We start from the raw sequence: 10,816 nt of genomic DNA, 5'->3' as shown, positions 1-10,816 counted from the left end.
TCCTGGGCTGAGTGCGCCAGGCCCGCGCAGCGGCGGGCGTGAGAAGCGGGTGGGGTGGAGAGGCGTGCGTGTAGGGGCCTGGAGTTTGGCGCGGCGGCCACAGGCCGGAGCGCCAGCCCGGGCCGGCCAGGAAGGCGGCCAAGGGCGGCGCTCGGGTGTGCGGGAGGCCCGGGTAGGCGGGCGTTGGTTGGGCGGGCCAAAAGGTCGGCGTGTCAGGAGTGGGATTCGAACCCACGCCTCCAGGGGAGACTGCGACCTGAACGCAGCGCCTTAGACCGCTCGGCCATCCTGACGGCGGGCCTGGGCGCGTGGCCGCTCGCCTGGCTGGGAGCCGACGCGGCCGGCGGGGCCCTTGGCCGCCCGCGGCGCCTGGCGGGCGTCTTTGTGGGCGCGCCACGGACGGGACGCGCGCGCCGGCCGACGGGGAGCAAGGCCAGCGGACTCGCCCGGCTCCACCGCCGCCGCCGCCCCGTCGCCCACCCCGGGCGCCGGCCGGGACAAGGCCGCGGCCCGGCGCGCGCCCCCCTTCTCCTCGCCGCCTCGCTGGCCCTCTCGAGAGGGCCTCTTCCTCGCGGCGCGATCTCCGCACGGGAGGCAAGAGGCGGCGCAGACTCGGCATTTCCAGCCGCCGTCGCCGCCGCCGCCAGGGCCGGGCGCGCGGTCGGGGTCGTGTGCGGGCCGCGGGCCGCTTTGCTGGATGACGCGGTCGTTTGGCTGTCGGGTCGGATGGGGCACACGTGCCGGGCACCGGTGGCGGGCAGGGCCTCGAGGGCGGGGGTCGGCGTCGGCAGGCAGCCGGAGAGCGGTCGGGCGCCGGGGCGGCCGCCGCCGTCCTCGTTAGTATAGTGGTGAGTATCCCCGCCTGTCACGCGGGAGACCGGGGTTCGATTCCCCGACGGGGAGGCAAGACGTCCCTTTTTGGTGGCTGGCGCCGCTCTGCGTCCGGCCGCTTGCCCCCGAGGGCCCTTCTTCGCCCTGCCGCGCCCCGCCCTCCAGCCCCCGAGGGCGCTTCTTCGCCCTGCCCCGCCCTCCAGCCAGGCGCAGGCCGCCAACCCGTGCCCGGCCTGCCCACGGGGACCCCTCCCCGAGGCCCCCTCGCCGTCGGGCGGCGGTCGTTCGGCACGGCCGAGCCAAGGCTTCCTCTGCTCCCCGCAGCGCCCGACGAGCGGCCCGCCCCCAGCGGCTGGCGCACGGGGCTCCCTGCGACGTGACGCGACGCGCGACGCGCGCTGCACAGCTGCACAGCTGCCGGGACGGGCGGCGGGTGGGTCCTCTCTCGGTGCGCGCAGCTGCCTCGCCGAGCAGCCTGTGGAGAGGGGCTGGGGCGAGCCGGACGGTGGAGGGCGGGCGCCCGGCCGGGGCTTTGGCGGGGCGGTCGGCGTGGGAATGGCGGTCGCTTGGTGGCGCGGCAGCGAGGGCGCCCCCCAGAGGCGGTCCGTCCCGGCGGACGAGGGCTGCCGCGTCGGGCGCGGCGCTGGCGCTGGCGCGGGGCGGCGGTTGGTGGCGCCGGTGGCAGCGCCGCGCTGCGGGCGGGCGGGGCGTCGGAGCAGGGCTGCGCCAGGCGGCGGCGGCGGCGGCGGCGGCGGCGGCGGCCGGACTGCTGTGGCGCGAGCCCCGGGCCGGCGTCTCGGGGCAGGCCGGGCTGTGCGGCGTTGGTGGTATAGTGGTGAGCATAGCTGCCTTCCAAGCAGTTGACCCGGGTTCGATTCCCGGCCAACGCAGCGGGCCGACCTTTTGCCGAGCTGCGGGGCCCTCCCGCCCCGGAGGCGGGCGGCGGGCGGCGGGCGTGCGGCTGTGCGTGTGTGTGTGTGTGTGTGTGTGTGTGTGTGTGTGTGTGCGTGTGTGCGCGCGCAGCGTTTTGAGGGCGCGGCGAGCAGGAAGCCGGCGAGGGCGCGTGCCTGGGCCGGGGCGGCGGGCGGCTGGCCTGCGCAAGGCAGGGGGCCCCGGCGGCGAGGGAGCGGCGAGCGGGCGGGCTGCGGGCCCCGGGTCCAGGAGGCGCAGGCGAGGCGCGAAGCCCGACGCTCCCTGGTGGTCTAGTGGTTAGGATTCGGCGCTCTCACCGCCGCGGCCCGGGTTCGATTCCCGGTCAGGGAAGCCTTTCTTCTTCCTCTCCGCCCGCCCGCCTGCCGGCCGCCCGACCTCCGCCTCCCCGGCGCGGCGCGGGCGGCCGCGACCCCTCCCCCCACCACGCACACTTTTAGCCCGCGCCGGAGCTCGCTCGCTTCGCCCCTCGCCCCCTGGCCTCGGCCTCCCGACAAGGCCACCCGCCACGTCCAGCCCTGACCCTGCCACGCCCCCTCCACCCCTGCCAACGGCAGACCTTTCGGCCCCCGCTCGCCCCCTGGGCGTCTCCCCTCCTCCTCCTCCTCCTCCTCCTCGGACGCTCGCCTCGCTTCCCCTCTTCCTCGGTGGCTGGGGCCGCCTCTCTCCCGCCGTGGCCGCGGGCGCACAGCCCCGCCGCCGGCCCCCGCACGCGCTTCGACTCTCCCGCAGCCTGGCTTCGGCCGCGACAGTTTCGCGGCCCCCAAGCCGCCCCTTGGTCCCTCCCGAGGTGGGGCCGCCGGTGGGGGCTGGGGCTGGGGGTGCGGGCGGGAGGGGGCAGGGGTCTCCCTGGACCGGTCGGGCCACCTGCCGAGACCTGTGGTCCCTGGCCTCGCCCCTCGCGCCAGCCAAGGCGCCGGCAGCTTTCCCGCCGCCGCCTGCCGGGTCCTGGGCCCGCTGCGTGTCCCGGGGGCCCGGCGATTGGGCGCCAGGGGCGTCTGGGTCTCGCGCGGGCGTGGGAGCCGAGGGCCCGGCCGCGGCGCCCGAGAGGCGGAGATGGGCCAGTGACCCTCGACCCGTCCGTCCGTCGGGCTAGCGAGACCAGCCCGCCGCGGAGGAGACAGAGCAGGGAGCTACAGGAGGCCGTTCCGGAAAACGCCACGGGCAAGCAGGTGGGGAGGGGCTGGGGGCGGACGGGTGGCGGGGGTGGCCAGCGTTTTCTTCCAGTGGCCTCAGCGACGCTCCGCGTCCTATGGCCAAGTGGCCGGGGCGTTCCCCGGAACTCTTGCCTCCCCCACGCCCCTCCCCCCACCGAGCTGGGACTTTGGACGGCGTTCCCCTTCCCGCCTCGGCGTCCACCCACGCCATCCCTCTCTCCAGCCCCGCATCCATCTTCTCCTGCGGCTGCTCCCCAAAGGAGATGGCAGCTCTCCGGCCCCTTGCCGCCACGACGGGCGCGCCGCCGTGAGCCAGCGGAGCTGAGTATCTGTCCAGGGACCGGTTCCGGCCGAGGCAGAGGGGAGGGCCGAGCCGATGAGCGGCAGGAAGCTGCCGCGGGCCCCACGCTGGACTTTGACGGAGCCGTTCTCCCCTGTGCCAAGGCGCCCCCGGTGGGCATAGGGGTGCGCCCCGTGAGCGCGGGAAGCTCCCCCACGGGCCCGGCCGGGGTGCTGGGCGTGCGCGTGCGGGGGCGGGAGACGGTGCGGGATGGAGGCGTCGGTCCCGGTGGGTGGCCCCCCACGCGGGTCAGGGCACAGGGCCAAGTGACCCCAGGAAGAGGGCACGGCGGTGAGCCGCGCGGTGGGTGGCGTGAGGAGGAGTCCCGGGTGTGCGAGCGGAGCGCCGCGGGCCCGGAGGAGGTGCGGGGCTTGCGGGAACGGGCCGCTCAGGCAGGGGCTCCGGGCGGCCAGGCCCCTTGGCCGGCACGGGTGGCGGCGGGTGAGATCTAGGGTTGGGGTGGGGACGAGGGGCCTGAGCGGGGGAGGGGGGACAGGGCCGGGGGAAGCGAGTCCTCGGGGCGGGTCGTGCGAGAGAGGACCACAGGGTCCGCGGGGTTGTTGGCGGATGGTGGGGCGGGGGGGCCTGGAGGCCGTAAGGAGCGGCGGGTGGCAAGCAGGGGCAGTGGGCTCCGGTGCGAGGAAGACGGAAGCCCCTGCGGTGGGAGAGGACGCCGGCGGGCGAGACTGGCTGTGCTGCGCTGCGAGGTGGTGAGGCTAAGGAGTAGGGTGAGAGGAGGGGTGGGGAGCGGGCAAGGGCGGGGAATGCCCCTGCCCCAGAGACAGAAACGACCTGTCCTGGGGACAGAGAGTCGCGTCTCGGGTGTGCGTTGGGGGTTGAGTTGAGAAGAGGCCAAAGGGACCAACGGAACGGAGGATCCCCGGCCGGGAAGGATTTGGAAAGTGGGGGCGCGGGGAGGAGGGGCCTGACAGGCGTCGGGGTGTTGGAGCAGTAGGGGGGTGGGGAGGGTGGAGGTGGAGGGGTTGGGGCTGGGGTGCGGCTTGGGGCTTGCAGGCTGGGGTGGCGGCGGCGGGCTTGGCAGTGTCCTCGGGGCGTCCTGGGGGCGGGGGTGGCGGCGAGGATTCGTCGTGGTGCCGGTGCTGACGCGTGGTGGACTTGGTGCTGGCGCCGGGGGATGGGGGGGAGGGGCGGGGTGGGTGGACTGGGTGGCAGTGGCGGCGCAGGTGGTTTCGGTGGTGGAGGGCCCGGCGAGCGTTGGCAACCGATGGCGGCCGAGCGGGATCAGGTGAACACACGGCGGGCGTGCATGGTGACGATCTCGCGGAACTCTTTGGAAAGACTCGAGGGCGCGCCATCAGGACACGGGGACCCTCCGGGAGAAGGCGGTGGGTCACCCGTAGGAGCGGCACGTTCCTTCCTGCCGGCAGTGCCAACGCCGCGTAACTTGCCGGCCGGGGTCAGAGCGAGCCAGAGAGCGGGGAAAGGTGGCGGAGCGTGAGGAGGTGGGGCGTGCATGGGCCCGCGTGTGCTGCGGGAGAGTGTCCCTCGAAGGGAAACGCGTGACTCGAGCGGGGTCACGGGAAGGAAAAGAAGAGGGACAAGGAAGGAAGGTGCGCGGGCACGAGAGTGGCTGGGCCGTGAATGTGTCAGGGCACGGGGGTTTGGGGGGCGGGCGTTTGGTTCCCGGGGTGCGTGTTTGGGGGCGGAGGGGGGGGGACTTTTGTCTCCAGGGCGAGAGCGAGGGCCCGGGGCGGGCGGAAGGTGTTGGTGTGTGGGGGCGGCCTCGAGCGCAGGAGAGAGGCAGCCTAAGCTGGACGTCGGGGCCGCGGGACCAAAAGGGGACGGGGTGCTGCATGGGCCGGGAATCGAACCCGGGCCTCCCGCGTGGCAGGCGAGAATTCTACCACTGAACCACCCATGCACCGGTGGCCGGCGCCACCAGGCGCCGCCCCAGCGGCGCTCGCCACCAGCCGCCCGACACTGGTCACGGCCCTGCGGGGCCATCTCCTCCATCCGAGCCAGTCGGCGGACGGGGCAGCTGGAAGAGAGGCTGCGGGGCCCTGGAGGGCGCTCGGGGGCGGGCGCGGTAGGAGGGGGGTGCGGAGCAGGGAGACCCGGAGGCGCGGTGGCACCTGTGCGCCGAGGCGCGGAGGAGCCGCGACAGAGCGGGGCGGCCTCGGCCCATCCCGCGCCTTGTGTCCGGCCCAGGGCCGCCGCGACCCTGCCGGCGTCGCCGGAGGAAGCCAGGAGCCGCGCCCAGCCTGGCCCGCGCTCGAGTGCCAACGAGGGGCGGCGATCTGTGGCGGGCGACGTTCCCTTCGACGACCCACGGGCCCGTGCCCAAGTCCCCTGGGCGGCGGGCTTCCCCGCGGGTGCGCTGGGCGCGTGGCCGTGCGCGGGCGCCAACGGCGCGGCCTGCCGGACGAGAGCAGGGCAGGGCAGGGCAGGGCAGGGCAGGGCAGGGCTGGGCAGGGCTGGGCAGGGCTGGGCTGGGCGGGAGGGCCGTGGCGTGGGGGCGGCCGTGGGAGCCGCAGGCTGGGGAGCGCCGCCTCGGCCGCCCGCCGCTGAGTGGCGCTCAGGCCAAGAGACCCGAGGGGCCTGAGCCTGGCGCCTGCGCTCTGGCCGACGGCTCGCCCGCAAGGGTCCGGCTCCGGGGTGCGTTGGTGGCGAGGCAGGAGCGCGGTCTTGGATGGCGGGCGCGCTTTGGCAGAGTGGCTGCCGGCCGGCGGGCCGCCCGCGGAGGAGGCGCGCCGTCGTGTCGTCGTGGGTTTGGGCCCCCGAGGCGCCTTCGCGCGTGCAGACGGGGCTTGGCCCCGGCCGTGGGCCCGACGTGGCGTGTGGGCGACGGGGATCCAGGGCTTCGGCTCGCTGCTCCCCGGAGCCAGCTTGCCGGGTTGGGCCCGCGTGCCAGGCAGGCCCCGTGCAGGGAGGGCGCTGTGGTGGGCTGGCGAGCAGAAGGCCGGGCTGCGTGGGGCCCGGGAGGCAGGCATGTGTGGCCCGGGCGAGGCCCCGAGGTGAAAAGTCGTGGTGGGCACCACAGGCCACCGAGATGGGGACGGCGACCTGAGCAGGGTGTGGAGAGGATGGGCGGGCCGGGCGGCCGGGGGCTGTGGGAAAGGACAGCGTGTTGGACGGTGTGCCGCCCGTTGCGCAGGCGTGGCGCTCCAAGAGCGAGGCGCTGTGCGCCAGGCAGAAGTCGGAGGGTGACCCGTGGAGGGCTTTGCTCACGCAGGGTCGGGTGGGGTGGGGTGGGGTGGGGTGGGGTGGGGTGGGGGAGGGGGAGTGGGAGTGGGAGTGGGAGCGCGAGTGGGAGGGAGGGCTACACAACCCCCCTAATGGGGGGGCTCGTGTGCGGAGGGGGAAGGGGAGAGCAGGCGAGGAACGATGGGGCGCGAAGTCCTGAAGCCCCCGCGTGTGGGGTCCGGTGGGAAGGGTGTGTGAGTGAGTGGGCGGGGGCGCGCGCGCTGTGTCGGGAAGGCCGGTTGCCAGTGGGTTCGAGGCGCTGGGGCAGCCTCCTGGGCTGAGTGCGCCAGGCCCGCGCAGCGGCGGGCGTGAGAAGCGGGTGGGGTGGAGAGGCGTGCGTGTAGGGGCCTGGAGTTTGGCGCGGCGGCCACAGGCCGGAGCGCCAGCCCGGGCCGGCCAGGAAGGCGGCCAAGGGCGGCGCTCGGGTGTGCGGGAGGCCCGGGTAGGCGGGCGTTGGTTGGGCGGGCCAAAAGGTCGGCGTGTCAGGAGTGGGATTCGAACCCACGCCTCCAGGGGAGACTGCGACCTGAACGCAGCGCCTTAGACCGCTCGGCCATCCTGACGGCGGGCCTGGGCGCGTGGCCGCTCGCCTGGCTGGGAGCCGACGCGGCCGGCGGGGCCCTTGGCCGCCCGCGGCGCCTGGCGGGCGTCTTTGTGGGCGCGCCACGGACGGGACGCGCGCGCCGGCCGACGGGGAGCAAGGCCAGCGGACTCGCCCGGCTCCACCGCCGCCGCCGCCCCGTCGCCCACCCCGGGCGCCGGCCGGGACAAGGCCGCGGCCCGGCGCGCGCCCCCCTTCTCCTCGCCGCCTCGCTGGCCCTCTCGAGAGGGCCTCTTCCTCGCGGCGCGATCTCCGCACGGGAGGCAAGAGGCGGCGCAGACTCGGCATTTCCAGCCGCCGTCGCCGCCGCCGCCAGGGCCGGGCGCGCGGTCGGGGTCGTGTGCGGGCCGCGGGCCGCTTTGCTGGATGACGCGGTCGTTTGGCTGTCGGGTCGGATGGGGCACACGTGCCGGGCACCGGTGGCGGGCAGGGCCTCGAGGGCGGGGGTCGGCGTCGGCAGGCAGCCGGAGAGCGGTCGGGCGCCGGGGCGGCCGCCGCCGTCCTCGTTAGTATAGTGGTGAGTATCCCCGCCTGTCACGCGGGAGACCGGGGTTCGATTCCCCGACGGGGAGGCAAGACGTCCCTTTTTGGTGGCTGGCGCCGCTCTGCGTCCGGCCGCTTGCCCCCGAGGGCCCTTCTTCGCCCTGCCGCGCCCCGCCCTCCAGCCCCCGAGGGCGCTTCTTCGCCCTGCCCCGCCCTCCAGCCAGGCGCAGGCCGCCAACCCGTGCCCGGCCTGCCCACGGGGACCCCTCCCCGAGGCCCCCTCGCCGTCGGGCGGCGGTCGTTCGGCACGGCCGAGCCAAGGCTTCCTCTGCTCCCCGCAGCGCCCGACGAGCGGCCCGCCCCCAGCGGCTGGCGCACGGGGCTCCCTGCGACGCGACGCGACGCGCGACGCGCGCTGCACAGCTGCACAGCTGCCGGGACGGGCGGCGGGTGGGTCCTCTCTCGGTGCGCGCAGCTGCCTCGCCGAGCAGCCTGTGGAGAGGGGCTGGGGCGAGCCGGACGGTGGAGGGCGGGCGCCCGGCCGGGGCTTTGGCGGGGCGGTCGGCGTGGGAATGGCGGTCGCTTGGTGGCGCGGCAGCGAGGGCGCCCCCCAGAGGCGGTCCGTCCCGGCGGACGAGGGCTGCCGCGTCGGGCGCGGCGCTGGCGCTGGCGCGGGGCGGCGGTTGGTGGCGCCGGTGGCAGCGCCGCGCTGCGGGCGGGCGGGGCGTCGGAGCAGGGCTGCGCCAGGCGGCGGCGGCGGCGGCGGCGGCGGCGGCGGCCGGACTGCTGTGGCGCGAGCCCCGGGCCGGCGTCTCGGGGCAGGCCGGGCTGTGCGGCGTTGGTGGTATAGTGGTGAGCATAGCTGCCTTCCAAGCAGTTGACCCGGGTTCGATTCCCGGCCAACGCAGCGGGCCGACCTTTTGCCGAGCTGCGGGGCCCTCCCGCCCCGGAGGCGGGCGGCGGGCGGCGGGCGTGCGGCTGTGCGTGTGTGTGTGTGTGTGTGTGTGTGTGTGTGCGTGTGTGTGCGTGTGTGCGCGCGCAGCGTTTTGAGGGCGCGGCGAGCAGGAAGCCGGCGAGGGCGCGTGCCTGGGCCGGGGCGGCGGGCGGCTGGCCTGCGCAAGGCAGGGGGCCCCGGCGGCGAGGGAGCGGCGAGCGGGCGGGCTGCGGGCCCCGGGTCCAGGAGGCGCAGGCGAGGCGCGAAGCCCGACGCTCCCTGGTGGTCTAGTGGTTAGGATTCGGCGCTCTCACCGCCGCGGCCCGGGTTCGATTCCCGGTCAGGGAAGCCTTTCTTCTTCCTCTCCGCCCGCCCGCCTGCCGGCCGCCCGACCTCCGCCTCCCCGGCGCGGCGCGGGCGGCCGCGACCCCTCCCCCCACCACGCACACTTTTAGCCCGCGCCGGAGCTCGCTCGCTTCGCCCCTCGCCCCCTGGCCTCGGCCTCCCGACAAGGCCACCCGCCACGTCCAGCCCTGACCCTGCCACGCCCCCTCCACCCCTGCCAACGGCAGACCTTTCGGCCCCCGCTCGCCCCCTGGGCGTCTCCCCTCCTCCTCCTCCTCCTCCTCCTCGGACGCTCGCCTCGCTTCCCCTCTTCCTCGGTGGCTGGGGCCGCCTCTCTCCCGCCGTGGCCGCGGGCGCACAGCCCCGCCGCCGGCCCCCGCACGCGCTTCGACTCTCCCGCAGCCTGGCTTCGGCCGCGACAGTTTCGCGGCCCCCAAGCCGCCCCTTGGTCCCTCCCGAGGTGGGGCCGCCGGTGGGGGCTGGGGCTGGGGGTGCGGGCGGGAGGGGGCAGGGGTCTCCCTGGACCGGTCGGGCCACCTGCCGAGACCTGTGGTCCCTGGCCTCGCCCCTCGCGCCAGCCAAGGCGCCGGCAGCTTTCCCGCCGCCGCCTGCCGGGTCCTGGGCCCGCTGCGTGTCCCGGGGGCCCGGCGATTGGGCGCCAGGGGCGTCTGGGTCTCGCGCGGGCGTGGGAGCCGAGGGCCCGGCCGCGGCGCCCGAGAGGCGGAGATGGGCCAGTGACCCTCGACCCGTCCGTCCGTCGGGCTAGCGAGACCAGCCCGCCGCGGAGGAGACAGAGCAGGGAGCTACAGGAGGCCGTTCCGGAAAACGCCACGGGCAAGCAGGTGGGGAGGGGCTGGGGGCGGACGGGTGGCGGGGGTGGCCAGCGTTTTCTTCCAGTGGCCTCAGCGACGCTCCGCGTCCTATGGCCAAGTGGCCGGGGCGTTCCCCGGAACTCTTGCCTCCCCCACGCCCCTCCCCCCACCGAGCTGGGACTTTGGACGGCGTTCCCCTTCCCGCCTCGGCGTCCACCCACGCCATCCCTCTCTCCAGCCCCGCATCCATCTTCTCCTGCGGCTGCTCCCCAAAGGAGATGGCAGCTCTCCGGCCCCTTGCCGCCACGACGGGCGCGCCGCCGTGAGCCAGCGGAGCTGAGTATCTGTCCAGGGACCGGTTCCGGCCGAGGCAGAGGGGAGGGCCGAGCCGATGAGCGGCAGGAAGCTGCCGCGGGCCCCACGCTGGACTTTGACAGAGCCGTTCTCCCCTGTGCCAAGGCGCCCCCGGTGGGCATAGGGGTGCGCCCCGTGAGCGCGGGAAGCTCCCCCACGGGCCCGGCCGGGGTGCTGGGCGTGCGCGTGCGGGGGCGGGAGACGGTGCGGGATGGAGGCGTCGGTCCCGGTGGGTGGCCCCCCACGCGGGTCAGGGCACAGGGCCAAGTGACCCCAGGAAGAGGGCACGGCGGTGAGCCGCGCGGTGGGTGGCGTGAGGAGGAGTCCCGGGTGTGCGAGCGGAGCGCCGCGGGCCCGGAGGAGGTGCGGGGCTTGCGGGAACGGGCCGCTCAGGCAGGGGCTCCGGGCGGCCAGGCCCCTTGGCCGGCACGGGTGGCGGCGGGTGAGATCTAGGGTTGGGGTGGGGACGAGGGGCCTGAGCGGGGGAGGGGGGACAGGGCCGGGGGAAGCGAGTCCTCGGGGCGGGTCGTGCGAGAGAGGACCACAGGGTCCGCGGGGTTGTTGGCGGATGGTGGGGCGGGGGGGCCTGGAGGCCGTAAGGAGCGGCGGGTGGCAAGCAGGGGCAGTGGGCTCCGGTGCGAGGAAGACGGAAGCCCCTGCGGTGGGAGAGGACGCCGGCGGGCGAGACTGGCTGTGCTGCGCTGCGAGGTGGTGAGGCTAAGGAGTAGGGTGAGAGGAGGGGTGGGGAGCGGGCAAGGGCGGGGAATGCCCCTGCCCCAGAGACAGAAACGACCTGTCCTGGGGACAGAGAGTCGCGTCTCGGGT

At 75.9% G+C, this 10,816-nt stretch overlaps 3 non-coding genes across 3 annotated transcripts; 2 read left to right on the top strand and 1 right to left on the bottom strand.

The window, feature by feature from the left end:
- Nucleotides 1-210: 210 nt before the first annotated feature.
- On the bottom strand, nucleotides 211-293 carry TRNAL-CAG (transfer RNA leucine (anticodon CAG)). The gene has a single exon. It is a non-coding gene; the product is annotated as a tRNA-Leu (tRNA).
- A 1,729-nt stretch (nucleotides 294-2,022) lies between these two features.
- TRNAE-CUC (transfer RNA glutamic acid (anticodon CUC)) lies at nucleotides 2,023-2,094 on the top strand. The gene has a single exon. It is a non-coding gene; the product is annotated as a tRNA-Glu (tRNA).
- Nucleotides 2,095-8,756: 6,662 nt separating this feature from the next.
- On the top strand, nucleotides 8,757-8,828 carry TRNAE-CUC (transfer RNA glutamic acid (anticodon CUC)). The gene has a single exon. It is a non-coding gene; the product is annotated as a tRNA-Glu (tRNA).
- Nucleotides 8,829-10,816: the final 1,988 nt, after the last annotated feature.

Source organism: Equus asinus, unplaced genomic scaffold (genome assembly GCF_041296235.1).
Source record: "Equus asinus isolate D_3611 breed Donkey unplaced genomic scaffold, EquAss-T2T_v2 contig_68, whole genome shotgun sequence".
Classification (NCBI taxonomy): Eukaryota; Metazoa; Chordata; class Mammalia; order Perissodactyla; family Equidae; genus Equus; species Equus asinus.
This window is presented reverse-complemented; position numbering and strand designations above follow the sequence as displayed.